At 41.9% G+C, this 12,719-nt stretch overlaps 1 protein-coding gene and 1 long non-coding RNA gene across 11 annotated transcripts in view; one reads left to right on the top strand and one right to left on the bottom strand.

The window, feature by feature from the left end:
• CLYBL (citramalyl-CoA lyase) overlaps positions 1-12,719 on the top strand; it is a 256,049-nt gene that overhangs the window by 110,047 nt on the left and 133,283 nt on the right. The gene's annotated exons all lie outside the window — the stretch shown is intronic.
• The window catches only part of LOC309647423, a 290,446-nt gene that overhangs the window by 210,953 nt on the left and 66,774 nt on the right, over positions 1-12,719 (bottom strand). The window lies entirely within an intron of this gene.

Raw genomic sequence — 12,719 nt, 5'->3', positions numbered from 1 at the left:
CTGCATTGGCAGGTGGATTCTTAACCACTGCGCCACCAGAGAAGTCTGGGAGTTTTTTTTAGGTCAGAAAATTTTAGGATATTGAGTGTCACTGTTTTGGTCACCATCTGTGACAGAGTACAGGATTGGAAAAAGGACATTGTCTTGGTATTTCAAATAGCTGATGTTTATACCTGGAAATCCCCCACATGCAGGAGGGCAACAGATAAGAATTAGAGGTAGGCATGGCATTTGCCAAGAAAGAAAATCACTGGTGATACTTGAGGAGATGGTCTCAATCTTCCTGATTATACTGCGTCCACAATACACTTTTTGCCTCTGGAGTTTGTCCTCCTCCTTCCAAGGCCCCATCTGTTGTCACCACCTCTGAGAAGCCTTCTCAGAGTCACCCCTCCCACTGTTTTCCAACTAGAGTTAGAATTTGCCCTCTTGCCTTAGAGACCCCAGTCTCCCCAGCTAGACCTCGACTTCCCCCAAGGCTGATTCTCTCCTCCCTATTTGGATATCCCTGCCTGGCTTCCATGTCCAATATCTATTTGTTGAATCAGTGAATTACTGAATAAAAATTTGTATAACGTTAAAATAAAATGAATGGCAAAACCCTTTTGATTCTTCTCTCTTTTCAGACGTAGATTAATGTACATAGATAATCATGAAACACTCTTGTAGAGCTGATGACAAATTCACAGATAAGTCAAAATGTGTAGATCGCTTATCCAGCTATTAAGTTGTGAAGATTTGGGGGCATCAGAGAGGAGACATAAATCTGGCTTCTTTATTTTCTGTGGTGCCGACCCTTAGCATGGAAGCGGGCTCCCCAGTCCCCTTCGTAGGCGTGTTTCCCGGGTGTGACAGAGTGCCTTCCACCATCTGTCTGTGTGGGTGTGTGAATCCTAGGCAACCCTCTGTTCCAGACCCACCTGACTAGCTCACAGAGGTCAGGGAAGAGGAAGAGGGGTGTCCTATCCTTAATAGTAGGAGCTATTATTGATTGGACTTCCTGTGTGCAAGGCACTTTATCAGGTGTGTCACGTGCATCATTTCATTAGACTTCTCACAACAATCCTATTATTACATCCAACTCAGAATCTGAATCTGAGACTGAGAGGTTAAGTGATACGCTTAGGGTGTCACCAGATCCAGGTCTGCTCTGAGTTCAAGAAAAACTGAACTCTCAGAGTTTGGAATTGTGTCCTGGTCACCACATCCCCTTGTTCCTCCCATAACTTGGAGTGGAGTCGTCACACATACATGGACGTGGCTAGCCTGCAAGCTGAAGGAGATGAGTGAGCAAACTGCAAAACAAGTAAGACTTCCAACTTTTAGAAGAGGCTAGTTCCTGTGTACCTCAAATCCTTCTAACCTTTTTAGGTGGCTTAGGTGGAATCACATGCAAGTTAAAGCCATGAGTACCACGTGCTGGAAGTTCCAGGCAATGAGAAATGAGCTTCATGGTAATTGAGAATGAAGTTAAGGAAGAAAATTTTATTGTTAATCAAGGGCTTAATTGCCTCTGGGACATTTTAAATAAATGCCATGCCATACTTAAGCAGCAATGTTCTGTAAGTGAGATGCAAAAATTCTTTAATTAACCCATCGCGGGTATTCCCTGATTGAAATATCTGCCTTTATCTTCATAGTTAATCCTTCCTGATTCATGTAACAACTCAATCAGGGATTGAGTAAATTAAGGGCTCCTTGAAAGAACAAATCAATTGTATAAAATTGAAATTATTTTTGGAGCAGTCTTCCTTGTACATATTTGTATTGATCACAGCCCATTTTTGGTGCATTTTCTATTTAGTGGGCTTGTAGAGTGAGCTGTTTTTCAGCCTGCAGGGGACAGATTATGCCTGTGGTATGGTGTAGGGCAGACGGTTGTTAGAAGAATTTGTCTGAGAAAAGGAACAAATGTAAGGGTTTCTTGGCCATTGAGAAACCCAGTGATGATGACTTGGATGGTCCCTACAATTAACCAGGAAGGAAGATGGTAAGCAAGGTGGTCCACACCCAGGAGCGTGGCCCCACTCCAGGCCTTGCTGGATGCTAGTCAACTTGTATTAGTGTCCACAAGCCAAAGGGCCGAGTTCTTTTTTATTTTTTATTGAAGTATAGTTGACTTACAATGTAGTGTTAGTTTCTGTTGTACTGCAAAGTGATTCAGTTGTGTGTGTGTGTGTGTGTGTGTGTGTGTATTCTTTTTCAGATTCTTTTCCATTTTAGTTTATTATAAGATACTGAATATAGTTCCATGTGCTATACAATAAATCCTTGTTGTTTATTTTATGTATAGTGGTGTGTATCTATTAATCCCATACTCCTAATTTATCCCTCCCCTCCCGCCTTCCCCTTTGGTAATCATAAATTTGTTTTCTATGTCTGTGAGTCTGTTTCTGTTTTGTCAGTAAGTTCATTTGTATCATTTTTTTTTAGATTCCACATATAAGTGATACCATACGATATTTGTCTCTGACTTACTTTACTTAGCATGGTAATCTCTAGGTCCATCGATGTTGCTGCAAATGGCATTATGTCGTTCTTTTTTATGGCTAATATTCCATTGTATATATGTACCACATCTTCTTTATCCATTCATCTGTTGATGGACATTTAGGTTGCTTCCATGTCTTGGCTATTGTAAATAGTGCGGCAGTGAACATTGGGGTGCATGTATCTTTTTGAATTAGAGTTTTCTCCAGATATATACCCAGGAGTGAGATTGCTGGATCATATGGTAACTCTATTTTTAGTTTTTTAAGGAATCTCCATGCTGTTTTCCATAGTGGTTGCACCAATTTACATTCCCACCAACAGTGTAGGAGGGTTCCCTTTCTCCATATCCTCTCCAGCATTTATTATCTGTAGACTTTTTGATGATGGCCATTCTGACCTGTGTGAGGTGATACCTCGTTGTAGTTTTGATTTGCATTTCTCTAATAATTAGGGATGTTGAGCATCTTTTCATGTGCCTGTTGGCCATCTGTATTTCTTCTTTGGAGAAATGTCTATTTAGGTCTTCTGCCCATTTTTCAACTGGGTTGCTTGGTTTTTTTGATACTGAGCTGTATGAGCTGTTGTACATTTTGGAAATTAAGCTAAGGGCCAAGTTCTTATTCCCAACTAAGCAGACCCAGAGATTCGGACCCATAGACCCAGATTCAGAAACAGACTAAGGAGATTTGCTGGCTCTCTCGTTGTACACAGAAAAAACAAAAAAATGAAAACTTAAGGTATCCAAAAGTTTTGACTTACAAGATTGTTCACTTTGAGTGGCAGGAGCGCCTGACATGGAGCTCAGTAAGTTTTTTTTAAATGCAGGAATTGTTTGTTTTGGTAAGCTAACACTGTGATTTCATTTAATTCTTAAAAAGAGAAAAATTACCGTTTGAAATTACCAAACTTTTAAAACATACAATCACTTCTATTTTCAAAATTGTATTTAGATTGAGTAGTCAGCAAATAATTTAAATAAGGCATCAAATAATGGTATTCTGTAGAATGGGTTCATACTGAAATTTTTATCTTCTATTTTCAGGGTTCTTGATGTAAAACAACTGACCCCTTTAAAAGCAGTTTCATTTTCAAATAAACACACATAACAGACACACCTTGTGAACTAAGTACTTGAAAGGAGGAAATGAGGGGAGGAAAGAAAAATATTTGAAGTCATATTTTCATAAAGGCCCTGTGGTGTTTTGACGTGTGTTGGCCAATTCAGGCCAGGCTCAAAATGACAGTTCAGGTTTTGCCTACTGTCTTGGGACTCCACTTAGCGCCAAAGTGTCCCCTGAAAAGCCTCTCTTCCTCAGAATCCTTGCTTTGGGCACATATCAGAAAGCCTGTGTGGTGCCCGCCAGCTGCAGAAGGGCCCCCGTGATGGGTTAGAGGCGAAATCACACTCAACTCTTTGGCAGCGTCTGGAAACCTAGCATTGTGATGTCACTGTGAGAATAGAAGTCCCTTTAGAATTCTGCATGATGATTCAGAGCAATTAATTCTGTTCTAATTTTCATGCCCCGGGAAGAACTCTATTTATATAAACTTGGTCAGGGACAAGCATATCTGCACATAGTCTGTGAAGAAAGGAAAATGAGCCATGTACTCCCGAGCAAAACTAGCTGCCTTGCTCCCCAGCCTGTTTCCAAATGATTCAGATTTATGTAAAGAAACGCTGGTGAGCCCAGGAAAACAAACTGGTATCTTAGCATTCTCCCGCATCAACGTTTTTTGGATTCTTTATGTCATATAAACATATTCATGAAATCACTTTCTCTGACTCTAGTACATCTGCCTTTGGGAGCTCAGTGGTAAATACACAACTGGCATGGATCCTGAGAAGTTCAAGATTCTCACGACAAGCTGGCTCTGGCTCTTTGCGGACTGAGGACGCCTGGGAGCATGTTTCCTTACGCCCCTACTCACTCCTTCATTGAGTTCAAAGGGTCTCAGGTCATCTCAAGAAAATCGCCATCTGAGCATCATGTTGCAGGGCTGGCGTTTGCAGTTTTTGTGGCTACCTGGGTTCTGTTTGATCCTTTCCCCTCTGCATCTGTCTTGTACATTCCATGTTCTGGGCTTGCCTTAGTCATATGCTTCGGGAGAAGGTATCATGAACGACTTGACGCCCATATTATAACTTAACGAGCTGAAAAGTCCTCAGGTATAGATTCTACATCTCTCAAGCTGAGATTTTTGATTCAGAGACAGGTCGCATGTAGACAACTTCCCGGAGGCTCTGGCTGCTTGAGACACAGATTGTAATCAGAGTAATTAGCACTGAATTTTCAAGTCCTGTTCTCCAGCTTGACCTGGCAGCATTTAGCCAGCATGCACACAGCTGGATCAATGGCAGGAATCGAAGGGGCCGGTTGTAGGGCTGCTCCTGGCAGCTTGTGGTGGGCACCATCCACGGGGAATTCCAGGGGAGCATCCGGGACAGGGGAGCAGTGAGGAGACCTGGGGCGCGGGAGGAAAGAAATAGGATATTGATAAGCGCCTGTCTGGGAATTGTTACAGGAGACAGATCGCAGTACAGACTTTTGCCTGCAATTCATTATCATTGATCTGTTTTTCTCCTTCTTACTTAGTGCAGTTTTGGGTGTTCCTAAAATGTCCCTTGTTAAAAGTTTACACTTCCTTTCCCTAAGAATAAGTACCTGCCTATCTAAATCCAAAGGCTAGTGAAATAAAAACTGTAGGACATGAACAGATACTTTGGTGGATCCAAAATAGAGGGTTTTTTTTCAGCTTGGTGCCTGGCCTTCAGGTAGGGCAGCACAGTCGTGGCAAAGAAGCACCGGTACTTGATTATGAAGTAAATTATCTGGGCACTTTGGTGGTGGTGGTGGAGAGACAGGGAATCAAGCTCAAGTAAGCCCAGGGCACTTCCGTCACCCACTTGCTCTTCTTAGTCCCACGGAGTGTGATGCCTCACAAGGGCAGCTAGAAGGTAAGGGTGATGAGAATACTGCAGTGGGGGGATGTCAGACCCCACTCCCCACCCATTGAGGGTAATGATTTTGAACGGATGCTTGATGACTGGACGCTGAATAATAATAAATAGGTTTAAGTTTATAGGAAGTACTTACGACACAAAACCGCTTGAGCATACATAGTATCCCTAACACTATGATCAATATAATGGAAGAAGCATGGTCAGCAGATTTTTTTTTTTAAATGACAGATTTTTTTATAGTTTGGTTCTGTTAAAGAATGAAACACGATTGGTTCCATTCTGCCATTTTGCATCAGTAGTTCGTATAAGGTTAAACTTTGAGGGAGTACTTTTGCATTTTTCAGCTGTAGGCTTTTGCACTCACTTAAGTTACTAGAATATTTGTGTGGAAAATGAGGTCAATTCTGTGCTTAGCATTTTTCCCTGAAATCCTTTACGTAAATCAACAGGAAGCCTTCTTTCCCGTTTTTATTATAAAAGGGGAATTAATGATAAAACTTAAACACACATTGTTATTTTAACATCTAGTCTTACATCTGTTGAGGAGTTGTGTCTTTACTTAAAAATATTTTAGCCAAGAATCAAAACCAGAGAATTATGCATTTTCCCAGCCTCCTGTCAATGATGGCTCTTTGTTAAAAGCACACAACAGAAAATACTGTGCTAAACTCTTGTTGGCTTAAAAAGCCATATATGAAGCCTTAAAAGCCAAAGCATTTAATTTTTAAAAATGATTTGAGTAAATCACTTTAAAAAAACTGTGCCAAACTTTTAAAAAGTACTTTTCACATCTTGCCTTTATAAGTAACTGTGGCATTAAACATATCATAAATTTACTTTATTTTCTTAATAAGTTTGGATTTTCACACAGCCTCTATTTTTTATAATACAGGTCGTACAAGGCTGTTTCATTTCAGGTTGAAGAGACCCAGCCAACATTATGACACTCTTTTTTCTTAAGTGCAAAAGTTGGATTGGGAGAGGGACTGTTGAATTTGGAAAACATCAATTGTTTTCTTTTTCTCCTTCCTTTTTTTCTACGTTTATTTCACTGTGTAGTTGCGTGTCATGGGTTTTTTCACTTCAGGCTTTTGCTCTCCCTGGTCTTTTGCTTTACAATTCGCACTAGGAGAGGCTAGCGGGCTTTTTTTGCTGTTTGAGGTCTTTTGGGTTTTTTTTTCTTTTTTGCATATTCTTTCCTTTTCTCCAGATATTATTACTGACCAAATTTAAAACACTACAGTGTTTAGGATCCCTGCAGGGCCATTTTAAGTATTTGGACCCATAAAGGGCCCCAAGCAATAACTACCTGAATTGCTTTTAATTACACAATATAGCTGCATCATTTTACTTCAGATTCTTTTTGATTGATGCTGCAAGGCAATTGTAACCGCGGATGATGGGATTAAGTGCCTCTTGAAGTGACTTTAGCTTCTTGTGGGAACAAAGGGAAAGAGGAGAACACTTAGTCCCTTTTTTGCCGGAGCTGCCTTTTTCTTAGCTTGCATATAAAGAAATACAATTAACAAACATTATCCCCAGAGGTAAATTGAAATGTACATGCAGACCAGAACCGCTCTTGACTGCAATTAGACATATATGATCCGAGGTATTCTGACCATTCATTAGTGCCAATTGTTTGAGAAACAAGCCCAGAACAAATGATTAAAATGTAGGCACCATAACTGGGATTATTAGCATGTGTGATAAAATGTGCGCTCTGCAGCTGTACCAATAAAATGCTTTGGAAAGTGGCTCTGATTAGACAAATGCTTGGTTTGGCTCTGTGGTGAGCTCTTGGTGTTTGCTCAAGACCTGGTGATGTTTATAACAAACAACTTATATCTTTCTTTCTTAATTAGTGGGAATTACTATGTAAATGTTGGTATTTTGTAATTTAATATCCTATGGTTTTTCCTGCCTTTGGGCTGTTATTGCAGTCTACTGATCTTGCTGGGAATGAGATAAACTGAGTTCTTAGGTTTTGCTCCTTTGCTCTGTTTTCTTTAAAATGCTGGATGCCATGGAGAACTACTACACAGTTTGCTCTATTATTTGGTTTTTGAACCAAAATAGAGCCTCTTGTATTCAGCACTTGTACTATAGTCACAGAGACCTGGCAAGGGTAACTTAGTCAAACATAAACTAACTGGGAGCTGGTTGGCCAATGTGGACAGTCAGCATGCTGCTAAGCCCTCCAGCCTAACCTTAGCTAAGTGAGCAGAACCAGGAGGAAGACAGAAGTGACTGTCAGGGTGAGGACCAATTTAGAGTGATGGATGACAGTTGAATTCCCCCTGGAAGCGCATCTAGGAGTTTGGGGTTAGCAAAGAAATGTGAGCTCAGCTAAATGTGGAGTCAGTGAGAGATTTGGGAGGCGCAAATGGGAATGGAAAGAAAGGACATGTGAGACGGAAGCACAGAACCAGGGTGCCAGGGAAATGTGCCAGGCAGGCAGAAGCTGAAATCCAACGTCAGTCTATCTACGCATGGATGTTTCAGGCCTCCTAACTTGTAGCTCAGAGCTCCTCTGTCCCCTGTTTGCATTTCTGAAACCAGAGTCAGAGGAAGGACCATTTGGAGATTGTCCATATGGTACCATGATAACCTACAACAACTTTTCAATCTCAAGTGGTCTGTCCTTGTCACCCAACAGACTTCCGAGCCACCTATTTCTTAGCATATCAGTTGCACATACCAAAGGAAGACAAATATCGGTGTTACTCCAGATAGAAATAAGATTAAATTAGCTTTTAAAATTAGTTAATACATTACAAAGACACATGCAAAAAATTGTCTGGTTATCTTGTTCTCTGGATAACCTATTCCATCTCTCTTTCCATTATCATAGAAAACCCTGAATCAAGTCAAAAATAAACCATAACATAGATTGTCATGGACATACAGCTTGTGGAAAGGATTCACCTCTTAATTTTTCATTTTATCCCCTGTGTATTTACAATAAAAGTGTTACTCTCTGAGTCTGACCCGTTCATTCCACAGAAAACTAAGTAACTATACATATTCAGTAAGAGTGGGTTTTTTAAGAACTAAATATAAAGGAAAAAGAGGCTGTTTTGCACTTTGGCTGGTGCATTGCTAAGTGTGGCATTGAATAAGAAAAGAATCTTAAGCTCCCCTAAAATTAGAAGTTCTAGGAAGTCTTGCCTTAAATATTTAAAGGAGTTAGTGCCTGTAGCACATTAAACATACTTTAAAAAAAAAACTATGTTAGAGAAAGCCTTCATGATCACATCCATATGTTTAGTTTTAATTTTCGTCACACTTAGCTCTGAATAATTAAGAAGGAAAAAAACAATTTTAATCTTATTGTGGGTCCCACACAGTCAAAGCCACATACACGTGATTCGTGATCACAGCTTGTATTCACAGCTTTCGTGAGTGTGGTATGGGTCTGGCAATTAGACTCAGACTGTGTTTTTTCTAAAAATTATTCAGCGCTAGAGAGAGATCAGTATTAAAATTTCCCCAAATCGACATATCAGGGTAATCAAAGGACTATAGCTAACAAAATATCAAAATTCTAAGCTGTGTAACATTTTGGCCTCATTTCATTGTGACTGACACTTGAAAGGAATTTTTGAGAGAGTCTAGGGAGAAAAGGAAGATTCCGTTAACCTAGATGATTTTCATGACAGCTACCAAAAAAATAAAATAAATAAGATGTGGAGAGAACTGTTTTCTCAAAATTGCAGATCCACTTTTCTGGAGGAAAAAAAAATTCTCCCATGATTACTTTCATATCAAAGAACCCGGTCATGGGGGAGATGCATAATTTGACACATTTAGCAGCCTTTGAGCTTTTGAAGGACTCTGTAAAAGAATCCATGGTTACATCTGTCAGGTTGACAGTCTTCTTTCGTGACCTTAAAAAAAAGTTAAGGAGAGATTGATCTTTCTAGTTCACATTTGCTCAGTTACCTCTAAAGTTCTGCCCAAGCCAGGAATTGGTCATCTCAGCTTTAAATTTATTATTTTTTGAGCTAAGATAACCCAGTACTAATGGAATCTCCAAATGGAGAACTTTTGTGAATGGTCTTTTTTTGTGTGAAATTTTCTGGTGGGCCTGTGGTGATAATATTTCCTATACTCTCCATTGGCTGTTTTAATACATTAACTACTAAATATTGTCTTTTCTGCAACTTGTTTTAGAATCAGATCTTCTTAGGCAGGAATGCCAGCAGTGAACAATCCAAACATAAGGCTCTGCTCTGGGAGCTCAGTTATGGCCAGGAGTGGAACAAGTAAGCTGTTGGTTCCATGCACTCAGAACTTCACCATCCAAAACCCCAAATCGTCTCTACAGAGGCTAAGAGAAGTCGACTGGCAGGTCCTTTAGGTTTTAATTACAATTTACCGAAAGCGCCCACGTTCTGTACTTCACAGGTGCTTCCTCTCATCGTTCCCAACACTGGGAAATGCATCTATCAAATTGCTATGGGGACTTCCCTGGTGGCGCAGTGGTTAAGACGCCGCTTGCCAGTGCAGGGGACACGGGTTTGATCCCTGGTCTGGGAAGATCCCACATGCTGCGGAGCAGCTAAGCCCGTGCACCACAACTACTGAGCCCACACGCCTAGAGCCTGTGCTCTGCAACAAGAGAGGCCACCGCAATGAGAAGCCAGCACACCGCAATGAGAAGCCAGCACACCGCAATGAGAAGCCAGCACACCGCAACGAGGGGTGGCCCCTGCTCGCACAACTAGAGAAAGCCCGCACCCAGCAGCGAAGACCCAACACAGCCAAAAATAAAATAAATAAATATAAAATAAAGAATCCGCCTGCCAACGCAGGGGACATGGGTTCGAGCCCTGGTCCGGGAAAATCCCACATGCCGTGGAGCAACTAAGCCCCTGCGCCACAACTACTGAGCCTGCACTGTAGAGCCCGCGAGTCACAACTACTGAGCTCGTGTGCCACAACTACGGAAGCCAGCACGCCTAGAGCCCGTGCTCCACAACAAGAAAAGCCACCGCGATGAGAAGCCCGCACACCGCAACGAAGAGCAGCCCCCGCTTGCCGCAACTAAAGAAAGACCGCACCCAGCAATGAAGACGCAACGCAGCCAAAAATTAATTAACTTTAAAAAAATCACTATGGGTAGAGGGTCCTGAGCATCATTCCTGCAGTTCTCAGCGACATTAACTCAGTTAACTATTGATAAACAACATCCTTAGCCTTCTTTGTGTTTCCAGGAGGCCCAGGTTGAAGCAGCCCAGAAACAGAAGAGATGCTAATCACATTGTGTTCTTAAACGTGTTCAGTGAAGGAGTGCAGGTTTCCCTCTTGACCTCAGTGTCACTCCAGGGGTGGGGGGGGGAATAAAATCCCTCCAGTTTTCCATTCAGATAAAACCTCTCCTCCTCCTCTTCTCACCAAAAGTAGAGCAAGAAAGTGGGATTATGGTGAATGCCACTAGCAGGCACATGCTCTATTGTCATCCCCTCTTCAACCGGAATCAAGGAGCTTTGCAGCAAAACAAAGCTCCTCTCCTCTTGTCCCATCCCCCACTCTCCCTCTTGGCCCTCACCTCCGCCTTCCTTCCCTCCCTCCCACTTTCTTATCCGCCTGCTTTCCTTCAGGACCCATCCTTTCTCCTCCCTCCCTTTCTTTTCCTCATTCTCTTCCTCTCCCTCACCTCCTCTCAAATACCCTCACCCCTGCCCTTGTCTTCCTCCTTATCGTCTGCTGGGCTGACTCGGCCTTAGCTTGTATCAAACTCCTCTTCATTTGCCTTTCGGAAAAATGGCAGCGTTGCCCTTAGAAGTGCTACCGCGCAGCCAAGTGCCACGGGGCAGAGTGGTGCTGTGGCCACATTTATTTATAAGGACTAATCCATTCGAGATATAAACGTGGATCTCTGTTTTTGTGGGAAACTTGCTCTCTTCTTCGGGACCCATTAATGGTCACCCAGTTGTACAGGGTTTTCCCTGTTCTTGGGACTTAACCCACCCATGCACCTATTTGGAGAACTACAGTTCTGTGGCCAAAGAAGTGGATTCAGTGACCAGCCAGGGTCTGCTGGACACATGACTTCTTGTCCGTGTTTGTGCAACCCTTGGCCTAAGGGCCAGCTCGTGGTGGACTCGGTATTTATCGAATGCATGATCCGTACTGAATTTGGTCAGTACATTTGTGTTTATGAAACAATAGCATGGATATAACAAGGGAAAGAGATTTGTTAACTTTAAATTTTTTTCACTGTGGTAAAATATACATAACATACAATTTACCATTTTAACTATTTAAAGCTTATTGTTCAGTGGCATTAAGTACATTCTCACTGTTGAGCAATCATCACCACCGTCCATTTCCAGAACTTGTTCATCTTCCCGAACTGAAACTCTGTACCCGCTAAACGGTAATTCTCCTCCCCCTTCCCCCTCACCATTCTATAATACTTCCTGTCTCTACGAATTGACTGCTCTAGGTACCTCACAGGAGTGGAATCGTACAGTATTAGTCCTTGTGCGTCTGGCTTATTTCACTTATTAGGATAATGAGTAATTTTTGATATGGATGTTTGTTTGCTTTCTCATTCTGTATGAAAAAAAGAGTTCCATTACTGGGTCACTTGTTTTTGCCCTTTGGTATTCAGATGGTCTGAGGAGGAAGAGATCTGTACTGAAACAGCATTACACAAATTTTACCGAAGTGAACAAAAATAAGGGTTCTGCTTTTTTCTCTATTTCTGATAAATCTGTCCCTTATTTGACACTCACCTCTCTTCCTGGGGTTTCCATGGCAAGTATAGGCCAGGAGGGAAGTCCCTCAGCATCCCTCCTTCTCCATGGCACCCCACAATGGCTGAAAGGCCGGCCCACAGCCCGTGGGTCTTCCCCATCCTGTGCCCTGACTCCTTCCTTCGAAGTGAATCCACAGCGGACCACAAACTGCTATCCTGTGTGTGTCTGCTTTGGACACAAAAGAGTATCTCTTCCTTTCAGTACAAAATGGAGCACTTGATTAAAGTGTGATATAATTGCTTTGTGAGAGAGTTTGCCCTGAAAATGTTCTTGGCTTTTCTGAAGTGGACTGCATGCTTGTTTGTGTTTGTACCACATGCTAATCTCACGAATGGCCCTGTTCTGCCAGTGGGAGGACAAATAGCTGTTCTTTTGCTCTTGTGCCCATGGAAAGCTCCCCACTTCTCCTTGCCCTGTTGCCATAGTAACTGAGACATGGTTCTTCAAAATAGGGAAGGAATCTCTCTGGGCAGTTGGGAACTTAGCAAACTGAGAAC

This window comes from Balaenoptera physalus (assembly GCF_965194825.1).
Source record: "Balaenoptera physalus genome assembly, chromosome: 18".
Lineage (NCBI taxonomy): Eukaryota > Metazoa > Chordata > Mammalia > Artiodactyla > Balaenopteridae > Balaenoptera > Balaenoptera physalus.
Note: the sequence above shows the minus strand (reverse complement) of the source record. Positions and strands in the feature narration are given on the sequence as shown.